The 13,434-nt window shown below is 36.5% G+C and overlaps 1 long non-coding RNA gene across 1 annotated transcript in view; it reads left to right on the forward strand.

The window, feature by feature from the left end:
• LOC137770717 (uncharacterized) overlaps positions 1-2,635 on the forward strand; it is a 233,978-nt gene extending 231,343 nt beyond the window's left edge. Inside the window, exon 3 of the long non-coding RNA XR_011075214.1 lies at positions 2,425-2,635. This is a non-coding gene — a long non-coding RNA (uncharacterized lncRNA). The remainder of the gene's footprint in view (positions 1-2,424) is intronic.
• The last annotated feature ends 10,799 nt before the right edge of the window (positions 2,636-13,434 follow it).

Consider the following 13,434-nt stretch of genomic DNA (forward strand, 5'->3'; position numbering starts at 1 on the left):
CACATATTTCTAAGTCACGTGGAAAGACCAAGACACTGAAATTAAATAGTGATGTAAAACCAGACAAATAGAAAAACTGGAATCTATCTAAGCTAAAGCACACCTTGGAAAAAGTAAATTGACTCATGTACAGCTATTGGTTTATGTAGGCATTTTGTCTAAAAGGCAGGGTCACGGGAGGGAACTACGAAAACTGCCTAAGGAATTACTGATATTATGCTAGTTAAGAAAGCATAAAGCAGGCATGGGGAAAAGGATATTTTATCTGTGTATCTATGCACAGGAAGCAAATACATTTAACCATATCAAAGATAAGTGTGCATCAGGCATGATGAAATATTACGGCATAGATGCCTTTGATGCAACAGTAGACATTTTCTGGAAGAGGTATTAAATAGTAAATACTTTGAGCAGGTCTAAAAAAGGAGCTAGACTGTTAAAAGCATTCTTATCAGATGTTATTTACATACACCAGTAAGACTATATGTACACACACACACACAAACACACACACACATTTCCTTGTGTGTTTCCTTGTGCCAAAATAAAAATGTCTGGCTTTCTCTAAATAACAATCTTGAAACAGATTTTTATAATATCACAATGTAATCAATATATTTACTGATGCACTTCTAATATGGTTGGTCAAATACAGACTGAAATTTAGCCCAGAGCAAAATGACAAGATGGCCATAATTACTTTCAAGACAATTATAAGACTGAAGAAATCAAGCAATTATAGAATCTATGCTCTAAAATTGTCTTTTTCTTTTAGTAAAAAGAACGAACAAAACCAAACTATTCAGCTCATAACAATCTGATGCATTTGATTCCTGGTGAGTTCAGAGCCCGTGGCTGCTATTTCAAGCCTCATTTCTTTTTGACCTCAAATAATAAAGTTGAAGTCAGCCAGTTTCCATTCAGCCTTGTTGCATTGTCTGCCAGTTTATAAGGCTTTATGTTTGCATCAAAAATGTTATAGGAGGAAAACCACAAAGAAATCACAAATCTGGGGAATTTTCCGTTTTACACAGATTTCAAAATTGTTACAAAAGTTGCCAACCACTGGACATACTTGATAGCAGAAAATAACCCAAACACTGAAAATCTCTGTCACTATTTTGTCAACTCCTTATAATAAGAAACTGCTGTGCTGGGGCAACTGGTTCCTCCCTCCCTCCCTCTCTCCCTCCCTTCCTTCCTTTTCCTTCTTTTTTTTCTTTCCTTCCTTCCTTCTCTTCCTTTCTCTCCCTCCCTTCTCTCTATCCATCTGGCACCTCTTCTAGTTCCTTCTGTGTGCCAGGCTCTCTTAAGCTTCTCAAGTTTAACAGGAAAAGACAGCCCTAAAGAAACACTAATGTGTATCATACCCGAGCCTGGGTTTTGGCACAGTGTGGCAGCTGTCATTACCAGAACTGGCTCCTTACTTAGACAAAGTGGGCAGCTCCTAAGCAGCATGGTAGGAAGATGTCACAAAACCCTGCTTCACTTTATATTCCACAATCAAACTGCCTGTCATGGAAGCACCTTGCCATCAGAGAAGGGAAGATACATCTAAATTAGAGCCATTGCTATGTAGCCATTAAGACTCAGCTCAGGAATCATCTTTCATGGAGCATTTTTCTTACTTGCTCTCCTGCTCCATCACCATTCTTGTTTAGTCTGACTCTCTTTCTTCCCACAGCACCTGTGCTTACCTCTAACAGCATTTCCTTCAGTGCTGCAATCGTCTGCTAAGAGAGATATCTCCCTTTTAGATGATGAGAGCCTTCAGGGCAGGGACTATGCCTTTCATTTCAGTCCCCAACACCTAACAAAAATATCGGCACACAGTGAGTGCTCAAGAAATACTTGGTGAATGAATTCATTAGGAAATATATTCCCCAGTTGAGAATCGCTAAGAAAACCATTCAACAAATATTACAGAGCGTGTACTATGTTCTAAGCACTAGGCACAGACATACAGCAGAAATAAAGATCCATGTCCTTGTAGAACTCTACTCCAAGAGAAGACACAAATAACAAAGAAAGGACAAATAAATTGTGATAAGAGCAATGAATAAATAAAGGGAATAATCAAATAAAGAATGATTGGGGGAGGGCTTTTTTAGATTATGATGTCTTCTCTGAGGAGGTGACATTTGAGCTGTGACCCTGAAACAGAGCAGGAGCCTGTGGGGCAGGGCTCCTGGGCACAAAAGCCTTTCTGTGTCCCCCATTTCTTGATTACAGGAAATAGGCTTCATTCAGCCTTCATGACCTTCTGTGAGTTCCAACGGGCAGGTTTAAACAGTTGCTAATCAGCGAAGAAAGGGGATGCAGAGACAGGGAGGAACAGTCAAGAAACAATAGTGCAGCCTTGGGGCAGGGTCCTGGTTCCCCCTCAAGGGATGCACATAACAGTATCTTTGAGCTGTTTTACAGATACTGAAACCCCCACCAGGTGGGAGAAGTTAAAGGTGTGCTGCCCACAAGCACGGAGACCCCAGACCGGTTGGAACCAGAAGGATGATGATACTGACTCCCACTTGCCTCACCATCAACCCGTCAGAAGAATGTCCAGGAGCTGATCACGCCCTCTTTGAACCATTACAATAAAACTCCTCACTGCCCCCTCCAGGTCGGGACACACAGCTTTGAGGGCATTAGCCCACTGTGGCCCCCTTTGCCTGGCAAAGCAATAAAGTTATTCTTTTCTACTTCACCCAAAACTTGTCTCCGAGATTTAATTCGGTGTCGGGGTACAGAGACCGGATTTGGCTTCAACCTGAAGGACGAGATGGAGCTAGTCAAGGGAACAGAAAGGTGAAAATGGTCCAGGCAGAAGAGACAGTTAGGATAATGATGAATAAGATCTTGAAGTGTTGCAGGCATCGAAAAAAGTCTATTGTGCCTGAAGCACTGCGAATTAGGGAAGAATAATAAGAGATGAGATTTACAGGAAGTGCCAGATTATACAGGCACTTTTAAACCAAAGCTAGAAGTTGGGATTTTACTCTATAAGCAATGGGAAGCCTTTGTAAGGTTTTAAGCAGGAGAGTGATATAAGCCATTATATATTTTAAATAGATAATCCCTTCATCAGTGATGTAGAAAATAGATTGGGGGGGTAAAAAGAGAGGAAGCAGGGTAAACAATTAGACAGGAATGAGATTCAAAACATTTAATAACTTCTATAGCCTTTGACACCTATCAATCAGAAAAGTCACCAACAAATAAGGACAGACACTGGCCAATAGGCCATGATATCTGAAGAGAAGCAGAATAGTTGGCTAACCTTGTAGCATGTAGTGAGAGAGAATTTTGGCATGACTAGGTGGGTAGTGTAAGCATGAAGTGAATTGAGACAAAACATATCTAGAAGGCATAACTGAAAGGACATTCAGATAGATGGGATGTAAAGGATCCTCAGACAAGGGAGGGATATTTGGTCAATCAAATTGAAAGGTCTGGCCTGAGCAATCAGTAGTATGAATATCTATTCCATTTTAATGAAGAACAGTCAAAAGTTCTGTTTTGGACCTGATAAATTTAGATGTCTTTATGCCATTTCAAATGAATATGTTAAGTAAGTGGCTGGGCTTCCACATTTGAGCTGAGGGTAGTGGCCAAGGCTGGAAATGTACATTTAAGAGTAATCAGTATTTAGTCAAGCTTCTGGATGAGACCAGCTCAAGAGAGAGTATAGAAAATAAACTCAGAGAAAATAAACCAATGAGGATAAGCAGAAGGAATGCTTTGGGGGCAGGAATGCAGCAAGAGAAAGCACCCTGGTTAAACTTCATCTGTCTCCTAACTTTGCCAGAGTTTGGTCCTGCCGGAACATCTGGTTAACAACGTACCCCAAGCTCTCCATTCACCTTGGCACCTTCCAAATTGGCTGCCAATTTTATTCCAGATCTAAGAATACATCCATAAACTCATCAGTATACTGTATTACTGAAATATGTGGGCATGCCAAAGATTTTATATTTGTTTATTTAACTCTAGATGTTTTTACTTTACAGACAAAATAGATGCTGGATCGTAAGCTTAAAGCATGTACTTGACCATAATGCTTTGGCTATTTCAATTTTTCATGAAACTCACAAATGAAGACCACTGTTAATAGGTCCTTCTGAATATAAGATATATCTATAATTCAAAATATTTCAACTAATTGGCCTTCTTTTCACCTTCACAATTCATACATCTATGAACAGAGACCTAACCATACATGTACAGACAGACAAACATCCACAAGCTAATTGTCAGTAAATAGATGTTTGTGGTCCTAATTCAGAATTACATTCTAATGTACATTTTAAAAACACACATTCAATTACACACGCATGTGCAATAGCATCATGGCCCATTATGTTACTTATTTTAATGCAAAATGGTGAGGTTATTTGTAAATGCTAACATGTTCAGGAATCTAGTTAGTATGAACAGATCTTGGGTTTCTGAGTATAAGTCTATACATGCAGCTGCTTTTAAAAACATACATATATTTTCTAAATATTATACGATTTTTTGATTGTTGATGTGTATAATGCATATGATGAGATTGATGCCCACCAAATGATTTGAAGAACTCAGTGCAATTAGATAAAAAGGAGTTTGGGCTACATATAAAGAAAAGACTAAATTGTAATAGTAGCTATGTTCCTGTGGGCACATTGAACATATCAGAACAGAGAAGTTAGCTAGATTTACACCTTCAGGACAGCAGCATTTTTCATTGTGATCCGAAAACAATTTAAAAATTATGACTCTTACATTAAAAAAAAATGCTAAATGCAACATCATTTTTCTAATTCCAAATGGTATTAAGGAAGTCACACTAAATGAACACTTAGCAAGTAGACATAAGAGTCTACTTGGGAAATTTCTACAGAGCTTTATTCAATGTTTCAACATATGTCCATATCAACCACATTTAGTGAGGCTACTGCTCTTACAAATAGTCCTAACATAAGGCTTTACTTAACCATGGCTTAAGTATTCAGTTCTTGTAACTTAATTGATTTTCCTCTTTTTCTCTTGTTTACATATTTAATTAATTTCTTAGTTATCATTCCCCACTCTTACTTCTCCAGTAGAATCATAGAAAGTTGCAGGACTTTCAGCCCTGAAAGCTGGTATGTCTTTCAACTGCTGATAGGATTCAAAAATTTAAAATATAACTATGGGTAATATTTTACCTTCAAAAAGGTAACTGTAATGCCCCAACAAAGGTAGGAGAGATCATACTTCTAACAAATACCCTATCTCAAGATCAATTGTTTGATTTAGTTATTAGCCATATTCTATTCCCTTCTATTATGTTACTGAGATGTACTATTTTACTACATACTATGTTCATGTTAAGGCTGCATTTATTTGTCCAGTCCACAAATATTTATTATGGTTTCATTTATACTCAAAGGACGATTGCAGAGTGTTTAGGAGTGTAGATTCCCTAGTTTGGAATATCAGCATTGTCACTTAACTAGTTTAACTCTGGGCAAGTTACGGTAAGTTCTCTTTGCTACGGATCATTCATTTGTAAAATTGGTATAACAATAGCATCTGAGGATAAGTATAATTTAAGATACTTTAAGCACTTAAAAAAGTATCTGGCACATGTTAGAATCTTAATGTTATATATTGCTATGATTTTAATTATTATTATTCAGATGTGCTTGAGTATCTTATATTAAGTGCTAGGTAGGGATACATTTCTGAAAAAAGACAATCCTGCACTGAAGATATTTTCAGGCTGGCTGGGGAAATGCATGAATGATACAGATTTTCAAAATAATGTGCACTTTTGTAGGAGTAAGTCCAAATCTTGGAATGTTCACTCTAAATATAGAAAAGTGGTTTAATGATGAAAGCTGACAGGAAATGATTACTATAAAAAGCAGCATTTACTTCTCATCTGTTTATAATGAAACATCAAAATTTCGATAAAAATAAGAGTTTCTCCAGATAATTTTCACCAGAATTTCGAGAAATCATGTGAACAGAATCATTTCAATTCTTTAAGAGCTCCATCTTCCTGTTTCAGGGTTTTGCCAATTTAATGGTCTACACTTTAAGCAAAAATAGGGGTCATATATTCCTTGTGGGGACAAGATATTCTAGTAAATTCCAGAAAAATCAATATTTAGGAAACAAAGTAGGGATAAAAGTCCTTATGGATTCTCATTCACCTATTTATTTTCCTCTTATTCAGACTTACCCTAAAGTGAGAGGTAAACTCTTTAGGGATCGAAAAAAAAAAACAAAACAAAACATGTATATACACTACATACATATATACATATTTATTCTCTCTCTCCCTCTCTGTATATGTATATACATACACATATACATTTGTAGAACTATATGCTTCTACATGTCTTTCCTACTGACCACAATGTATTGTGATTACCTGAGTTTCTTGTATTGAAAACAAGTGAAAGTAAATGTTTGGTTGCTGACAAAGGGTTAGTCATTTAACTGAGCTGGCCTCAGCAGGTGCCAGTTTTATGATGATGGACTTACACTCTACTTTATGCATCAGGAATAGGCTACGAAATTGCATATAAATCAAATATCCATTTAAAAGTTGTTTTTTTAATGGACCCTCTGATAAATACCTCATTCTTTCTTTATTTATCTTTGAAAATTTGAATTTTGTAACTTGGATTTTTTTAATGCAAGATAAGTCTTTTATTTAACAACAAATCCAGTGGTTTTCTAGGATGGAAAAATCTGAGAAAGAGTGGGAACGGAAAAGGGAAATAGAAAGTCTGAGATAAGAAATAAAATAAGCTGAGGCAATAAAAACTGATACTGAGGGCAAACCCTACATATATGGACTTTTTCAATGCCTTATTTCCCTTGCATTTGCCTGTACTGTTTACATTTGGATACAATTTAAATCATTTCAGGTAGCCTTTTTTCTTTTAGATTTTCCTTTTTCTGAAAGAACAAACATATCTTTTTGAAGAAAGCTTGTCGAGTAGCCATAGTTATTCTGTAACTAGAAACGATTTTCTGTTTATGGCCCATACAAATGTATATCAGTGAATCAGCAGATACATCAGAAATATTGTTTATAAACAGATGAGTTCAAACAACAAAATCACATGGAACACATCTTAGGGGTGTGTCATTATCACTGTGACTATATATACATATTCACAATAGACTCTAGGGGGAGATTACCATTTTTCAGAGATGCATTTGCTAATCGTTATTTAGACTTTGCTTAAGTATGGGGAGACATGTACTGCTATTTGAAATTAACTGAAGTAACAGTATATGCCCCAAAAGTTTCTTCGTGAACCAATTTTTTCTAATGTAAGTATCACATATGAATAGCCAATTCAGATACTTGCTGGGACAGATGAGTGACTTAACTATGAGACTTAGGTAGGGTTGGGTATTTATGTAGGTAGTGGTTCATGCAGTAAAATGTATTTCTTGCTATGACATCAAAGATGTTAAAAACATGGCCAAGTTATCAGTGAAATAAAGGTTTTGTGAGTTTTGCTTTAATTAATTGGAAAGGCAGCTGTACAGCTTCTCGCATTTGAGCAGAACTTATTTAGTCTACTGAGCTTAAGAAACAGCCGATCATTTTGAAGGTTGTGAATTTTCCTAAATCCTTCATGGTTTGGGTAAGATACATTTGTACCATCCGTAAGTGTGCAAATTACTACATAAACTATGAGTAACAACAATAATTTGTATAACATTTCACGCTTTGGCGGTCTTTGTTCAGAAAACATTAAACTGGATGAGACATGGGTCAAACTCAAGCTTACAGACAATGCATGTGGATAGAAGTATCTTTATTTCACAGAAATTATGATACCTTCCTTGGAGACATAGTATTCTCATTCTATTAATGAAAATAAACAATATCTAAGATGAAGTCAGTCTCTTTTCCAGTTTAATTAAAGGGATGTTTGATTTTAATGCTTCATTAAATTTACTTTGTCCCTAACCAAATATGCAATCATAATTAAATGATCTGTAGGCAATGTTGCAGATTCCAAATCCTCTTCTTCCCATGCTTCAGGGAATGAATGCACTACAGACCATTAATATATAAGGCTAAATAATCACCTTCTTCACCAAAAAGTGACGTATTATTTAAAAATATGATGCAAAAAAAATGAGAATTCATCGATGGTGAGAACGGATTGCATAGACAATATAAATTTAGTTATATTCATTTCTTAATATCAAATAAAGCCTGATATATGAAATAAAACACATTAGTTTTTGTTTTGTTTTTGCTTTTGTTTTTAAGCTACTCTAAGAGTAGTGATTTCAACAAAAGATTTTTTTACTGATTAATTTTATTCCTGGTCCATTTCATATCATGCTATCAAGTTAATTTTTAGAGGCATTACAGGGATTCTTTGTCTAGTGGTGTCTGCATGTGGCTGATCAGAACATATGGAAGAGTATGTGTAAAGTACAGAGTGGGGAGTAGAATCTGAATATTTGAAGACTTCTCCCCAGGTTAGTCTGATGATGTTCCAGACTTGGCAAGTTTTTTTTTACATTTATTTCACTAACAACCTGCTCCCCAGGGACACTGACTTTGCATAACATGGAGACATCTAAATATTAATCACCGTGACCTTCCAATGAATAACACTGATCTAGTGTTAATTTAATATACGGTGATCAATTCATTCTAAGGAATTCAGAATTAGAGTGTATGTACTGAAATAAAAACAAATGGAGTTCCATGAAAGATTTCACAAACAAAAAAGGGTAGTGTGTGTGTGATGGGAAGCTTTTTAAATCAAGAGAGTTACTATAAGAAAACTCATTTTGAAGACATGGATATATAAGTACTTAAGATGTGAGTACTGGGTTAAAATCACTGTTGGATATGTAGGCATATGAGAATCATCATTATGGCACTGGACAATAGTGCTCATATATGGTCACTGAGTCTGTGATATATAGCACCGACTTTCCAGTTGCTTATTATCAGTAGAAATACAGTGCAGGGCTTTAAGGCACAGGAGCTGAGCTGCCCATGCAGAATGAAGAAGGGTCCTACTCCATCTTCCTGAGGGCTTAGCACAGGCCCAATTCATCCAAAACACACAGTGCTGAAGAGGACGGGTCTGTGTACAGTTTGGGCAAGCGGGAGGTTTTCCGGTTCCAATAGGACTGCAAACAACATTTCCAAAGCCCTACTTCTATGCCCAAATCCTGCTAGTCCTACATTCTTAATGGCAACTACAACTTCCAGTAGCCCATACAGAGTCATTTTGACTCCTCCCTCTCTTCATTTCAGTCAGTCAATCTATCAGTATTTCTGTTGACTTCACCTTCAAGACACATCCCCACTACCTCTCACACCTCCACGGATACAACCTTGTTCCAAGCCAACCATCATTGCTCACCTGGAATATTACAACAGTCTTCAAACAGGGCTCTCTGATGTTGACCAGCCAAAGTGATAGATATAATTGTACCATGTATCCTTTCCATATAAATCCAGTGATTTCTCAATTACTGAGAGTAAAGGCTTAGGTATTTGAAATGGCTCACAAGGCCCTACAGCAACCCTATGTTCCCCGCCCTCACAGGGCTCCCTGATCCTTCTGGACACTTTGTTTTTATTCATACCACTTTTTATCATCTGACTTGCTTTGTCTTTTACTTACTTATTTCTTTATTTTTCGGTTCCTCTCAACAAACTATAAGCTCCATGTGATCAGGAATTTTTATATACAGTATAGGGTGTGTGTGCAGTGTGTGTGTATGTTTGTGTATGTGAGTGTATTTACTCTTTATCCCTGGCCCCTGGATAGCAGTGATGGCGCTTGCATAAGCCTTATTATGCTTCACCTTGAATATTATTAATTTGAGATAACATGTCTATGTTAACCAGATTGTAAATCCCTTGAGGGCATGAGTGTCATATCTGGAACTATAACTTTACCTAAGGTTAAAGAAATGTAGTGTTTTACCCAAATTCTCAGGAGAGCTAAGAAGGGGATTTCATGTCTGTCTACTCTGCTTTTATACTTTTGACTCAGAAGATGTTACACTTCACATTATCCCTCCGGCACCTAGTACAATGCTTTGTACATAGTAGAAAAAGACATTAAATATTTCTTGATTTATTGCTTCCTATGTAATCTTTTGGTTCAGAGAAACAAATGACTTCCTTAGTTCTGGATTGAATTGTTTGAGCGAAACAGCTAAAATCGATGTGTGTATACACAGTGTCCAGAGATATTCAAGTTGATGGGATCATTTTCCCTGCTCTGGCTGCCACCATGAGATCGTCACATTGCTGTTGACTAATTCTTATTGCAAGAGACAGTACTAGAGAGAAAGAAAAAAGCTTCCAATGCTTTATTTCTCTGCTACATGCCCAGAAGGATGCTAAACATAGTAAAGGACACTAAAGAGGGAAACAATTGGGTTTGAAACTAATTACCAAGGAAATGCTGACATTAATTCAACACTGAACTCACTTTATGCAGAATTGTTTAGATCAAAATATTGTAAATGTATGTCATATGTTAGAAATCGGCTATTAATGACAAGTTATAAGAAATTATTTTGTTAAATAATTTTTAAAAGTTTAACGATAGATTGTTAATTGTACCTGGTCACAATTAGGAATATTCAGATTGAAAAAAATTTTGTTACAATTTTCCATACATTTTACTTTTAATAAATGTCTTAACTTTTTTATAAAAATGCCTTAACTTTTTAAAGTTAGAGTGTATTCACTGTGCTAAGGGAAGATAGGATCTGTGTTTGTGTGGAAGGGAAAGATGGAGATCCAAAGATTTAAAGGTATAGTTCTTAGCCTGCTTTTTATCAGCTGAGCATCTTGAGGAACAATTGAGTTTATGCTACACATTTTAATATAGAACTATATTAAACAGTTCTATATTTTATTTTATTTTTTTATTTTTTTTATGGAGCCACTCCTGCCTATATTTTAACATGGAACTATTAATCTAGAATAATATCTGCCAATAATAATCACTGATAAATATTTTTCTTAAAAATAAACAAATTATGCCCTTTCATGCTTAACATAATGCTACTATTCTAGGCTGAAGTTACAGTTCTTACATATTCAATAGAATACTTGGTTATTATAAGTACACTAGGCATTCAGTAGCGGCATAATGATAATAATAACAATACTTAGCTTCATTATGTTATTATCTTTATTAAGTTACTTGCTCAAGAACATATAGTCAGTAAATATGAGAGCTAGGACAGGCACCCACAGAATCTCAAATCCAAATTCAGTTCTCTCTCATTTTACCAGACTATACTGGCAACAGTAGCTTTCTATGAGGTCTTGATGAACTATTCTAAACTTAGGGAGATGCATATTTGATAATTCAGGCTAATTCATGTAACAGAATGAAAAGGACACATTTGTAGGGTCCTAATACATTCACTGTCTTATGATTTTCATTTGTTAAAGAAATGGTAGGAATATCTGGTTCGATTTATGCGTATCTCCTACTGTTCTTGATGAAGAGAATAGATTATTTAAAAAAAAATTACAGTCATGAAACCAAAGTCACTGAGCAGTTTGTAATACTGAATAAGAGTCTAACATTTCTAGAATGCAGTACTATTAGAAGCTAGTGAAGAGAGTCCCTTAATGGGAGTTGAGTCACTGTGTAATAATGTATTTGAAAAAACAAACAAATAAAAGGCCTGCTCTGCTATTTCCCAGCAGGTGACTAAATGTTTTTTCTTGATAGACAACACGTCACCTTACTTCCTGCAGTACTGCTAAATGCTCAGGATCTAGGCACACAGCACACACTAACACCCCTACTAAGAACCTGTAGAACACATGGTCCAGTTGTTAACCAAATATTGCTGCTGTTTGGACTACTGAGCTTTTGAATCTAGAAGACTCAGACATTTTTCAAAGGTTGTGTCTGTCATTCTTTACTACTTTTCTGATTGTGTAACACAGAATATATGTACAAAAAATAATGTCCTGAAAGCCACTGTGACAAAGACAGGGCCACATGTTCAACAACCCCCATGTCCTTTTCTGTCTGGGCAGGAAGCTGGATATATTTCTCAACCTCCCCTGAAGTTAGATGGGGCCATATGACTGAGTGCCAATGAAATGTAAGCAAAAATGAAATATAATTCAGATCTGGTGCTTAAATTCCCTGAATACTCCATTCATTCACCTTCTCTTCTTTCATTTTCCCTCCCCTCCCCTTCCCTCCTTCCTCTGCTCTTGCTCTCTCCCTTCAGGGGAAGTCTAAGGGACACTTAGGCATGGCAGAATCTATGTCCCTGAACGACTTGGAACAGAGCCCTTGTGAAACTTGCTCTGGATTATAACATGAGTAAGTAAGAAATGCTTGTAGTGCTAATCCAGTAAAATTTAGGGGTCATTCATTACAGCAGTTATCCAACTCTGACTTACTCTAGAATGATGGTTTCTCTTTTATAGATAACCTTATCAGTACTGAAAATAATAAGCCACAAAGTTAATTATTTTTCTACCATATTAAAACATGGTTTCACGTATAGGATAAAATTCAATATGTTCTACCATTTCCCTTAGCCACTTATGTTTGGTCTTTATGTAATTTAAGGACCAAATCTCCTATTTTGACAAATATGGAACAGTGCACACAATCAAGAATGAAGAAGCACTTTCTGCTATGTGTGTGTGTGTGTGTGTATACACATTATAATATATAAATATATACAAATTTAGTTTACGTAACAAAGCTTCTGCGAAAGCACAATTATTTAGCTTGAAATATCTGCTTGGTGGTTGAAGATGGGCCATGGGTATCGTGAGAGTTCATCATTAATAGCTGCTCTTCTCATGTGTCCTTTAACTGAGGGAGCAATAATAGTTTCTCCTGGTAACGCCTGCAAAGCATGTGGTTTGGTTGCTACACACACACATCCATCCTTATAGTGATCATCTCAGTGGTAGCTCCATTAGGAAATTAAAATGGGGTGCTGATGAAACTGAGGGGTGCAATGCTCCAGCCTCTTCCTTGTGCTTGTGGGGACCACCTGCAGTTCCACAGAACAAGTGCAGGCTTTGGACAGGTGTTGTTTGAATGCAGGCTCATTACAATTTAAGCTCCTTAGAGGCAAAGCTCAAGAAGCCCTGGAAGACCAGCACAGCAGGTGTTCTGGTGCCACCTACAGAGAGCTCTGAGGCCTCCATCGTCAGGGACTCAGAATCAGGACCACTAGAATGACTGTCATAAGGGACAGGATAGGAGGGCTAACGGGCATTGAATTATAGCTTATCTAGTTGAGGTGTTATAATGAATTTGAGTTTCATTCTTAAAAATGTTTTCTTCATAACTCCTTTAACTTGGTAATCTTACTGAAGCCATGATGGGTATGTGGTTGCCATTCATAACTTCAAAATGTACTTACTCCTTTTGCTATGAAATCAGTGCCCAG

The sequence above is a fragment of the Eschrichtius robustus genome, chromosome 10 (genome assembly GCF_028021215.1).
Source record: "Eschrichtius robustus isolate mEscRob2 chromosome 10, mEscRob2.pri, whole genome shotgun sequence".
Lineage (NCBI taxonomy): Eukaryota > Metazoa > Chordata > Mammalia > Artiodactyla > Eschrichtiidae > Eschrichtius > Eschrichtius robustus.